General features: G+C 44.1%; 2 protein-coding genes across 10 annotated transcripts in view; one reads left to right on the top strand and one right to left on the bottom strand.

Moving 5' to 3' along the window:
- lrrc8aa (leucine rich repeat containing 8 VRAC subunit Aa) overlaps positions 1 to 8,864 on the bottom strand; it is a 59,409-nt gene extending 50,545 nt beyond the window's left edge. For 3 of the 4 annotated variants that reach the window (XM_080211949.1, XM_080211946.1, XM_080211948.1), the window contains exon 1: positions 8,462 to 8,570. The gene's annotated coding sequence lies outside the window, so the exon portion shown is untranslated. Of the gene's footprint in view, positions 1 to 8,461; positions 8,571 to 8,783 lie in introns of those variants that run through there. The other variant, XM_080211947.1, reaches the window with a different exon arrangement.
- LOC145358184 (kynurenine--oxoglutarate transaminase 1-like) overlaps positions 1 to 12,751 on the top strand; it is a 247,401-nt gene that overhangs the window by 209,091 nt on the left and 25,559 nt on the right. The window contains exon 1 of one of the 6 annotated variants that reach the window (XM_080211952.1): positions 8,882 to 8,972. The exons of 1 other annotated variant lie outside the window; for it this stretch is intronic. The gene's annotated coding sequence lies outside the window, so the exon portion shown is untranslated. Of the gene's footprint in view, positions 1 to 8,881; positions 9,021 to 9,170; positions 9,369 to 12,751 lie in introns of those variants that run through there. 4 more of the 6 variants (XM_080211953.1, XM_080211956.1, XM_080211957.1 and 1 more) reach the window with 4 other exon arrangements.

The raw sequence follows: 12,751 nt of genomic DNA, 5'->3' as shown, positions 1-12,751 counted from the left end.
TGGCAAAACACAGCAAATAATCATGTACGTGAGGAAAAACATTAAATCCATTTCCATCCATCCACAAAAACACCAAATCCCTGCAATTTTTGCCAGCTTCCCCCACTGTTCCATATCTCATTGCTCTTAGTGTAACATTAGCCTAGTTTTTTTCAATCAGCATTATTTTTATGTTAGTGGTAGCCATTTAAAAAGGATGGGGTAGATCGCATTAAATTACTACCAAAGGGAAAGCCTACAATTGCCAAGATGCTATCTGAAGTTGGGGTGGGTGGTGCTGCCAAACTTGAGACAGGAGGAATCTCCTTGGGGTTGAGATGGCTCAACCTCAAGGAGACAGATCTGCACAGCTCGACTGCACCGCTGATGAGACAGTGAGCTTGGCTTGTTAGTGCAATCGCAAAGGGTATATCAATCCTGGAGGCTTGGTTTCTCCCCACTTGACTCCAGGACATTTTAGAAGCTAATGGACTGACAGGGAGGGTAGGTCTGGCTGCATAAGCAGCCGCAACCTCATCTGTGCTCTGTGCATGTCTTTAGCTGCTAAAATCCAGCAGTATGCCCTACACATACTTAATTGCCTTTCTTACGAACCACCTGGTGCCTAAATTTAGAGATTGGGTCATTGAAATGCACTTGATATTAGGAAAGAGACAGTGGCTTAGTTTGAAAACTCTTAAGTACATGTTTTATTTTGTTGCATGTTTTAGATATCTGGCTGACTAACTATATCGACACTCTCAGAAAGAATAGTCAGAAGTAGAAGGGATTCAAAGACACAACATTGTAGCTGCAACAATCTTATGCTGGTACATAAATATCAGTAAGGTTTATGATCAACATGATTCTGTTTACACACTCATTGTGATCAGGGGCTAGGTTCTCAATCATGGAAGCGCGACCTTCAAATATTTCAAGTTCAACACGGAATAAAAAATAGGAACGAAATACGTAACAAGACTGACAAACAATGAAGTTGATGATCAGACTTTAAAGAATCCTATATCTATATAGAATTTCAAACTAAATAAACATAAGCACAAAGATTAAATATTTGACCTATACTCATCACAGTTATGTAGTCAGCAATTGTATTGCTCTATTTTTTCACAACAATCTAAAATTATATCTCCCCATGTCTGCCTGGGTTTCCTTCGGATGCTCCAGTTTCCTCCCACAGTCCAAAAGACTTGCTGGTTAGGCACACAGGCCATGCTAAATTCTCCCTTTGTGTACCCGAACAGGTGCCGGAGTGTGGCGACTAGGAGATTTTCACAGTAACTTCATTGCACTGTTAACGTAAGCCTACTTGTGACACTAATCAATAAACAAAATAAGAAAACAGAATTTCAGTGATTCCTATAATTTGGAAATGGACATCCTGAAGTAAAAGGTTTTTGGGAAGGGTCAAGGATGCATTGCATTGATTGGTTGCAATTGCCACATACCGTCAATTCTCAATCCTCCTGCACTTTCACCATTGATCCTTGAGGAAAACAAAAAGTACCTCTTCCAATTTGCATACTACAATATATTGTGTATGTGTGGAAACATTTGCTGCATGTTATATCTGACGCACCTTCTACGCTGTTCACAGATTTAATTACTAAGTTTGTAAAATTATTTACATTTGGTGGCAGTTATTTTATGCACTCACATTGGCAGGATTACAAAGAGATTTACAAACTCAAAACAAAAACAGATTAGAAGCGGAAAAGTATTGCAAGCCTAAATAGGCAGTATTTCTCTTAAAAAGGTCAATGAATAGGGCCAATTTAAACATTACTCCACAGTTTTTCAGCCTTTCAATCTACCTTGTTATCGTTAGAGCAGATTTCACAGGTTTAATTAAGTTCTTTTTGTTCAATTCTCCTGTCCTTATTTTAAACTGTATTCCCTGGCTCCTCTTCTTCCCCAACAAATACACTGGCATTGTGGTTAACCAAGCTAACAAGTTGCTCAAAGCTGGTGTTACTTTTAAATTGCCTTCTGGGGTAAATTCTCTCTCAGAGATCATAAAATCATAGCAAAACTACAGCACAAACTGGCCCTTCGGCCCACAAGTTGTGCTGATCATATATGTCTACCTACTAGGCTTATCTATAACCCTCAATCTTATTAAGTCCCATGTACTCATCCAGAAGTCTCTTAAAAGACCCTATCGAATTTGCCTCTACCACCACCAATAGCAGCAATTCCACTCACCCACCACCCTCTGAGATGTGCTCCTTTAACAGGGACAAAGTATTCCATTATAAGGATGTGGCTGGGGGCTCTTCATATAGGGATTTACAGCCATGTACCTGCATCATAACACTTTGTCGTTGCTCTGATAGCATCCATCAACACATGCTGTGTTAAATTACATTGTTGAAAAGGAAAATTGCTCCTTTTAGCTAGTGGTTCTGATTGTTGCATGCAACAGGAGGATACAGATTTACCCCCATCACTCATCACGTGGTGAACCCTACACTGTGCCATTGTTAAAAAGGACATGTCTCACAAGAGGATTTTCATAGGTCTCCATCAGTTATACAGCAGCAACACGTTTGCACAGTACCAAAAATGAATAGCACAACTGCTGCACTGTGACAATGGTATAGGCTGAAACAACCTCAAATGAAAAATATCACCTCTAAAACTAAAATCAAAATTGTCTTTGAACAAACTAGAAGAGCTTTACAGCAAGTCAAAAGCTTAAAAAAAATGCTGCTGACTTATTATAACTTAAAAATTGTAAACAAAGTAAAAGAACAGGATGGGCAGTTGCTACGCCTCAAATACTATTAGACCTTGGCCCCAGGTTTGTCGTCAGATTCACCACAACTCATATCTTAGAACAATTGCACACATAAATCTTGGCAATGGACTGCAACACAATAGGAAGAGTATAGCAAGTTGATGAGTAATTTTCAATGGGACTTCCTTTAATATCAGACAGTATGACTGCCAGTCGGCTCCAATCTCCAGAGCTTTTTCAGCTTCTTAATCCCAAAGCACAGCTAGATTTTGACTTCCAATTTAGAACAGGAACACTTTTAAAGGGTGTCTGTGAACCTTACCTTGAACTTATTGTTCTCTGATCTCTTGCACAATAGAGGCACTGTGGCCTCCATGTCTGCAGCCACATCCAAATGGAATTTTTAAAAGTTAAAAATAGTTTGCTTCTATAAAAATGTGTTGACTTTTTTATGTATTGTCATTCAGCATAGCTTTTAGCAAATTGACTCCAATACGCCAAAGAGGAAAAAAAATTAAACGGAAACACTTTGTTCATCACTTCAAATTGCTGCAACTAGTAATAGACCTGCAGCTGACGGTATTGCACCCTTCTTCAAAATATACTCCTATGATACAAAGCAAGTTCTCAAGTACAAAAGTATATTAACCAAGTGTAAAGCTTTGTGCTTTCAATTTAAGTAGATGCACTATGGAACTGGCTTTGCTCAATGACATTTTCACAGAAAAATGAAATGTGGAAGCAGTGCATAACTGCATAATTTCCTTTTTTTATTCATTTTTTTTTATTGTCCTCATGTCTGGGCTGAGGGTATTGCTGTAGCAAATAAAGGAGACTAAAATCTTAAGAACACCATTTACTTTCTGAATGCAATTACCACTTATAATGGCAGAAAGGAAAGGTCCCACCCTAATGGTTTCTTTTTTTACACTCACTAAAATTGGAACATTTCTGAGCAACTTTTCCCCCTTATTTTCTATTCCATTTGTGAAGAATAGATTACAATTCAAATCTGCTGCAAAAGAGTATGTGGCTCCACTAGAATAGCAAGTACAACAAGAAAAAAAAATCAGCATTTTAAGGCAGAAAATCTGTCACATAGTATAGTCAGCTGAATAGCTTCAATAGACTAATGGCAAGTGGAAGACACAGCAAGGTTAGGGTACACCGTATGAAAATGAGCTGACCTACTTTAGTTTTGATATTAATTTCTTCTATTTCTTTTAAATAAAAATACAAAAACATGAAAATTTTACAGCGCTTGATTTTCTCCAGGAATATCATATTGGTTTTTTCACTGAGGCAAAACAAGCAACCAAAAAAATGACTAGCAATTCAAGTTATAACATGATGACTTCTAAGATTAAATCTAGCTTCAAGATGATTGAATTTGCCTGCAGTGCAACCCCATACATTTGACAATGAATATGAGCCAGCTAACTACAATCAACATCCACAGTCCTTGACAACCTGCCTATGGATACTAGCTCCCCAGCTGTACCTCATGAATGAAAGTTCCATCAATTCTCAGCTGAGTTACTGCACAACTTCTGGATGTTGATTCATACCAATATGGAGATGAACATTCCAGCTTTGCTAAATGATCTCTTTCCTGGGGTGAAGTTCACAGCCTATCTACATTCCAGTTTAAGAAATAAAAATGTGTAGCAGAGAATAACAACAGATAATAGTGACCCATCAGAGTGACAGACATGGCATTAACTCAAAGATTAATTGATCAGGAGAGTATTAACAGTTGAGCTTGATCTTGCACTCGCCACATGTCCACAGACAAAAGTACCTGCAACAGGGACTGCATGACTGCAGTAGCAGAATATATTTGGCCATGTTCTATTCCCTAAATCAGCAGATTGAAAAGTATCACAAGCACTGTCACCTCACTGCAACTAAGTAACTCAGTACAGACTAGTGCTGGGTCCACTGTTATTTGTCATTTATATTAATGATTTGCATGAGAATTTAGTAGGCATGGCTAGTAAGTTTGGTTGGTAGCATAGTGGACAATGAAGAAGGTTATCAAGGATTGTAACAGGATCTTGATCAATTGCGCCAGTGGGTTGATGAATGATCGATGGAGTTTAACTTAGGTAAATGTGAGATGATGCATTTTGGTAGATCGAACCAGGGCAGGGCTTATTCAGTTAATGGTAGGGCGCTGGGGAGAATTATAAAACAAAGAGATCTAGGGGTACAGGTTCATAGCTCCTTGAAAGTGGAGTCACAGATGGACAGAGTGCGGAAGAAGGCATTCAGCATGTTTGGTTTCATTGGTCAGAACACTGAATACAGGAGTAGGGACATCTTGTTGAAGTTGTACAAGCCATTGGTGTGGCCACATTTGGAATACAGTTCAGGTCACCCTATTATAGAAAGGATATTATTAAACTAGAAAGAGTGCAGAAAAGATTTATTAGGATGCTACCAGAACTTGATGGTTTGAGTTATAAGGAGAGGTTGGATAGACTAGGACTTTTTCCTCTGGAGCATAGGAGACTTAGGGGTGATCCTTTAGAGGTCTATAAAGTAATGAGGTGTATAGATCAGCTAGATAGTCAATATCTTTTCCCAAAGGTAGTGGAGCCTAAAATCAGAGGGCATAGGTTTAAGGTGAGAGATACAAAAGAGTCCAGAGGGGCAATTTTTTCCACACAGAGATTGATGAGTATCTGGAACAAGCTGCCAGAGATAATAGTAGAGGCGGGTACAATTTTGTCTCTTAAAAACATTTAGACAGTTACATAGGTATGACGGGTATAGAAGAATACAGGCCAAATGTGGGTAAATGGGACTAACTTAGGGGTTAAAAAAGGAGCGGCATTGTCAAGTTGGGTTGAAGGGCCTGTTTCCATGCTGAAAACCTCTTTGACTCTATGACTAGTGATCACCACGACAGAGTATAATTCTCCGGCTCCTCACACAAGCAGGATTCTCCTGTCCTGCCAGTAGCGCACCCCCACCTGTGGGTTTTGCAGAGGCATGGGGTGACATCAATTGGAAATCCCATTGACAGCGGCAGACCAGAGAATCCCATCGCTAACGAACAGCATGCCACCGTCAAATGCTGGGAAACATGCAGCTAAGAGGCTCGCACAATGACTTTCAGATGTCAGATTTGACATTTTCCAAATTCTGAACACTTCTGAATTTGATCAACTACCATCGCTGAGTACATAATAACATAAACAAGTCATTTTATACAGCAATCTTAACTTAAGAAATGTTCCAAGCTGTTTCTCAGGAGCGTTATAAAACAAAGTATGACACCAATCATATGAAGAAATATTGTATCAGATGATCAAATGTTTGACCAAAGAGGAAAGTTTTAAGAAGTGCCGTGAAGGGGTAAACACCAGATATAGAGGTGGTGAGGTGTCGGGAAAAATTGCAGAGATAGGTGCCTAGGCAGCCAAAACCCAGCCACCAATGGTAGAGAAATTAAATTTGGGAATGGACAAGCAGCCAGAATAAGAGGAGCGCAAATATCACACAACATTCTGTTGTTGGAAGAAATTACAGATTTAGGAAAGGGCAAGATCATGGAGGGAATTGAAAACAAGGGTGAGAATTTTAAACTCAACACTTTTGTGTCAATGCAGTCAGCAAGCACAATCAACGATAATCAACAATGGTTTCATGGTTATCATTGGACTTTTTATTGGATTAAAATTTCACCACCTGCTGTGGTAGGATTTGAACCTGCGTCCCCAGTGCTGGATTACTAGTCCAGTGACATTACCACTACGTCCCCACCTCTAATTACCAGATGCCTCATTTCAGGTGCCCTAATGACGGTAGGATCAATGCCACCCCACAACCAACTGACACCCAAACTATAGCCTCTAAATACTGTTAACCTATGCCTGCTTGGAATCAATAACCCAGAGCCTGCCAACTTCAACCAACATGCAAATCCAATCCACACTACCAATGCCATGAGCAACAGACAATGTAGGCTGATTCCTTAGCTGTCAAGACATGGACATCAGGGCAATGAATTTTAGCTAAATAGGCACATGGTTATAGAAGCTGGCAACCCACTATGACCCACAGACCTAGCTATCAATCTATTCCCACCAGAAATCCTGGCGGCCAGCCATTTCAAGTTTTTTTACTCATTCATTGGACATGGGTGTTGCTAGTTGCTCTAGAGCCCTCTTGAAACAGTGCTGTGGGTTGATCCACCATGTCATGATCCACTGCTGTCCAGTGCTGTGGGTTGATCCACTATGTCATTAGGGAGAGAATCCCAGGATTTTGACCCAGTGACTGCGAAGGAGCAGCAATGTATTTCCAAGTCAATGGCTTACAGGGGAACTTGCAGATGGTGGTATTCCCATGTATCTACTATCCTTGTCCTTCTAGATGGTTATGGGTTTGAAAGGTGATCGCAGACTGCCAGCACTTCCCACCAGAATCCAGCCATCCCCAGCAGATCCCAGTCTGCCAGCCATTCCCACTATCTGAGACTGCCAGCTATCCTTACCAGAGCCCAGGCTGCCAGTTATCCCCATCAGATCTCAGGCTGTAAGCCACCCCACCAGATCCTAAGTTATCAGTTATTCCTTCAGGGTGCCAATCACCCACAACAAATTCCAAGCTGAGCCAACCCAGCAGATTCCAGGCTGCCAATCTCAACAGATCTCATGCTGCCACTCCTTCCCAGAAGAACTCAGGCTGCCATTCCCACCAAAGCCACGAATGGCAGCCATCCCCAGCAGACCCCAGGCTGCCCGACATCCCCAGCAGACCCCAGGCTGCCCGACATCCCCAGCAGACCCCAGGCTGCCCGACATCCCCAGCAGACCCCAGGCTGCCCGACATCCCCAGCAGACCCCAGGCTGCCCGACATCCCCAGCAGACCCCAGGCTGCCCGACATCCCCAGCAGACCCCAGGCTGCCCGACAACCCCAGCAGACCCCAGGCTGCCATTCCCACTAGACCGCAGACTGCCAGCCATCCCCAGCGGATCCCAGCCAGCCCGCCATCCCCAGCGGATCCGAGCCAGCCCGCCATTCCCAGCGGACCCCAGGCTGCCAGCTATCCCCAGCAGATCCCAGTCTGCCATTCCCACTAGACCGCAGACTGGCAGCCATTCCCACTAGACCACAGACTACCAGCCATCCTCAGCAGATCCCAGCCAGCCCACCATCCCCAGCAGACCCCAGACTGCCAGCTATCCCTAGCAGATCCCAGTCTGCCATTCCCACTAGACAACAGACTACCAGCAATCCCCAGCAGACCGAAGGCTGCCCACTATCCCAAGCAGATCCCAGAGAGCCAGATATCTCCAGCAGATCCTCGTTTGTCATCCCCAGCAGACCCCAGGCTGCCAGCCATCCCCAGCAGACCCCAGGCTGCCAGCCATCCCCAGCAGACCCCAGGCTGCCAGACATCGCCAGCAGACCCCAGGCTGCCAGCCATCCCCAGCAGACCCCAGGCTGCCAGCCATCCCCAGCAGACCCCAGGCTGCCCGCCATCCCCAGCAGACCCCAGGCTGCCAGCCATCCCCAGCAGACCCCAGGCTGCCAGCCATCGCCAGCAGACCCCAGGCTGCCAGCCATCGCCAGCAGACCCCAGGCTGCCCACCATCCCCAGCAGATCCCTGTCATTCCCAAACTGTGTAAAAGCCAGGTCGGATGCCGGTACCATTGAGCCCGGGCAGCTCACTGACTGAAACACGACCGCGCACTGCAAGCTCACCTCCCGGGCACCAGCAGCGGGCCCCACCCTCCCTCCGCGGGGCTTCTTTCCAGGATCAGCTCCTCCAGGGGGTTAGTTGATATCCAGGGGGGTATTTTCCACCCCGCTGGCACAAACATCCCTCCTCCCCACCAACCCACCCCGCCGGAAGTGGCGTCACACGCCGGCCGGAAAAAAGGCGCCATGTCCGCCGACTGGAAATTCGCCGGACCGGAGAACTTGCGCCAAAATTCCGAACGGGGAAGAGAACCCCAACAAACCGCGCCGCTCATTCATTTCCTCAGAGCAAAAGCAAAAAAAAAACCCCCAGATCATCAGGTACCTTTAGCCTGAGGGGAATGTGGTGGGCCGGCGCCATCTTGAGCGGGCAGGTGAAGGTGTCCACCTGCTTTGGGGGTCCGGGGTGGCGCACGAGGGTGCCGCAGAAAGGTTCCGCCCCGTTCCTCTGAGTTCCGCCGGAGGGAGGCCCGCCCTGCGCGAGCTGGCGCCAGCACTGCGGCTTCCCACCGAGGTCGGTGAAGGCGGTAGCCGCGGTGACAGCAATAAGAATGGGTTGTCAGTAAGTGAGGAGGAAAGACACGAAAAACTAAATACTCCAGGAGCCTGAAAGACGGTTTGAATTGAGACTTTCGGGCCAGATGTTTGTAGAGCTGAGGACTCCACCGTTTTAATTGTATTTTTTTAAAATGATTTTGCCTTACGTTTTTGTTCCAGGTGTAAAAAAGCCCCCCTTCCAGTTAAAGTTTATTTATTAGTGTCACAAGTAGGTTTACATTAACACTGCGATGAAGTTACTGTGAAAATCCTCCTCACTGCTGGCAAGGTCGAGAGCAAAAGGGCACACAGTTATAAAGTAATCAACAAAACAAGCAGTGGGGACAGGAAGAAGAAATGAACTTTTTCAGAGGTTAGGATTTGGACTGCAAAACGAGTTAAATCGAGGTATTCAACAAATGACAGCACAGAAGGAAGCTATTTAGCTTAGAGATCCCTGCCCCCCAGCAGAGCCCAGGCCACCTCGTATGTCCCTCCAGCAAACTGAAGCTGCACAGTCCAAATCCTAACTTCCCAACGCTTCAGAACGTTTTCTCTCCTATTCCCACTGCTTCTTTTGCTAATGACTTTAAATCTGTGCCCTCTTGTTCTTGATCTTTCCACCATTGAGAACGGTTGTTCCCTCTCTGTTCAGGCTCTTCATGATTTTGAATACTACTTTCAAATTTCCCTGAGAACTAAGTGTATAGCATATAAAAAGTTTATTTATTTGTGTCAGAAGCAGGCTTATGTTAAAACTGCAATGAAGTTACTCTCGTTACCACATTTAGGGAGCTGGCCACGCCGCAGATTAAGAAAATACAGGCTGAGGGGGAATGAGTGACCTCCGGATAGTCTAGGCAGAGCAGATAGGTAGCACAGAATCCTGTGAGTCCATCTTTGACTAACAAATAGACAACTAGATAAATGTTGGCCCATTATAAGTAGAAACAGGATAATTTGTAATGGACGATAAGGAAAAAGCATAGAAGCTAAACAAGTACAAAAAACGCTCCAATAAATAATGAAGAACTGATTGACTAGCGAGAGTGAGGTGCTGAAAGAAATTAGTATTAGTAAGAAAAAGTACTGGATAAATTAATGGGACTGAACGATGATAAATCTCCTGGACTTGATAATCTACATCCCAGCAAGTTGAAAGATTTGGTTATAGAGATCATGAATTTGGTGTCGATCTTCCAAAATTCTACAGATTTTGTCATTGTTCCTGCCAATTGGAAGGTAGCAAATGTAACCCCATTATTTAAATCAGAAAGGACAGTAGGACTAGGGGGCACAGCCTCAAGATAAAGGGGGGGCGGTTTAGAACGGAGTTGAGGAGGAACTTCTTCACTCAAAGGGTGGTGAATCTCTGGAATTCTCTGCCTGTTGAGGTGGTGGAGGCTGCCTCGCTAAATATTTTTAAGACGCGGGTTGATGGGTTTTTGATAAGCGAGGGGATTAAGGGTTATGGGGAGAGGGTGGGAATGTGGAACTGAGACACGACAGATCAGCCATGATCTTGTTGAATGGCAGGGCAGGCTCGAAGGGCTGGATGGCCTACTCCTGCTCCTATTTCTTTCTGAAACAGCCCCAACTTCCCCAAATTTTCTACGTAACTGCAGTTCCTCATCCTTGGAACCATTCTCGTGCTTTCTCACCCTTCCTAAACAATGGTGCCCTGGATGCAGTATCCAGTGTTTTTTACAAGTTCAACCTAACTCCCTTGATTTTGTACCCTATAAATAAAGCACCCAATCATGTTTGAGTGGCATTAATTGAGTAAGAATAAATCACCTTTCTTGCAAGTGGTCATGTCATTCAGGGTCTTGCTTCAGGCAATCATTAGCTGTCTCTCACTTTGAGGATGATGACAACTTTCTGCCATGGGTCTCCATGTGACCTAACAGGTAGATTTGAGACCACAGATCTTTGAGCACATGGGGCTGGATGGGTCCCATGAGGTAATGGGATCGGGAGTGCAGAATTTTCCTTGTCTCTTTCTGCTTCGTCTTAGCATTGTGACTTAAAGGTGGTGATCAACAGGTTGTTGCCACTTTTAACAATTGGTAGCAATCTCCCCTCAATCGTTAATGTTAATACTGCTGTTCTTCAAGGAGGGCTTCAGAATTTCTTTGAAGCATTTTCTTTGTTCTCCCCTGGAATGTTAGCCATTTGAGAGTTAAAATAGGACCGGCTGAGGAGATGCTTTTTGGCCATCCAGACACAGCCCAGTCTATCATGGTTGATTTTCCAGGAGAGTTGCCTGAATGCTTGTGAAGTTGGCTCCTAGAAGGATAGTAGCATTTGTTCAATGCTGCAATGAAGTATCGCTGATGGAATTTCTCTAGTATTCTTGTGCCACTGACAGTTATGGTCACCATACTGAGTGTTGTGATCATAACTACTTGTACACTCGGTCTTGTATTGACTTGCAGAGATCTTGGTTGTCAAACACCCTCTGCTGTAGCTTATAGAAGGCTGAACAGACACAACTGATCTGGTGTCAGATTTTCTTGGTGGCCTTTTAAGAGCTGTAGCTGCCAAGATATTGGAAAGTGCTCAACATGTTCCAGAGTTTCTCCTTCAACATGTAGAGGAGGTGGAATATTTGGATGAACAGTTTTTCCTCCAAAATCTGTGGAGGAAGAAGATCAATGTCTTGGCCCTAAAGCAACCCAATCGAAGAGAAGACCTCCAAGTGCAGTTCGCAACCAATATGGAAAATCTTCACCTACCCGTGGATGGCACGGTAGCACAGTGGTTAGCAGTGCTGCTTTACAACTCCAGGGACCTTGATTCAATTCCTGGCTTGGGTCACTGGCTGTGTGGAGTTTGCACATTCTCCTTGTGTCTCCGTGGGTTTCCTCCAGATGCTCCAGTTTCCTTCCATAGTCCAAAGATGTGCGGGTTAGGTTGATTGGCTATGCTTAAAAATTGCCCCTTGGCGTCCTGAGATCAAAGATTACAGGGATTAGCAGGTAAAATATGTAGGGATGTGGGGGTAGGGCCTTGATGGAATTGTGGTCGGTGCAAACCCGATGGGCCAAATGGCCTCTTTCTGCACTGTAGGGTTACTATGATTTCCAACTTAATTTCAGAACAGTGGAATCAAATAAAGTCAACTATACTAGACTCCTCTGCCTAAACCATTGGGTCCAGACATACCACCAGTCACCAGTCTGGTTCAATGCTGAAATATCTGACCTCCTAGAAAAACCTTCATTGCCTGGCAGAAAAATCCAAAGTCGCAAGCCAAGAAAGCTGCATTCCAGCAGCTCAAATTTGCTGCCCAAACACAGAACTGGAAGATAAATAACGTGGTGGGAAGAGATTCAACAGTATGCTCATGACATGCAAAGTATTCCCATGTTGCATGCCTTCTGTGGACACATCCTAAATTCCCGAGTGAAACTAATCCAATTCACAGATGGAAATCTCATCTTTGATACAACAGGTTAAATAAAACTAAGTGTGGTAATTCAAATATTGAGGTGATCTTCCTTTAACATTCTTACATTTGACATTGATGCCTGAGGCCATGTATTTTCCTAGATTCAATTATGTTGTACAAATACCTGAATTACCGCAATCAGTATTAGTATTTTTATTACAACAATTTACAAGGAGGATTGTTTTATGTTTAATATTCAAGGGTGGCAGAGTGGTTAGCGTCGCTGCCTCACAGTGTCACGGACCTGGGTTTAATTCCTTCGGTGACTGTGTGGAGTTTGCACATTCTCCCCACGTCTGCAT

The sequence above is a fragment of the Carcharhinus amblyrhynchos genome, chromosome 25 (genome assembly GCF_965287045.1).
Source record: "Carcharhinus amblyrhynchos chromosome 25, sCarAmb.v2.hapA, whole genome shotgun sequence".
NCBI lineage: Eukaryota > Metazoa > Chordata > Chondrichthyes > Carcharhiniformes > Carcharhinidae > Carcharhinus > Carcharhinus amblyrhynchos.
This window is presented reverse-complemented; position numbering and strand designations above follow the sequence as displayed.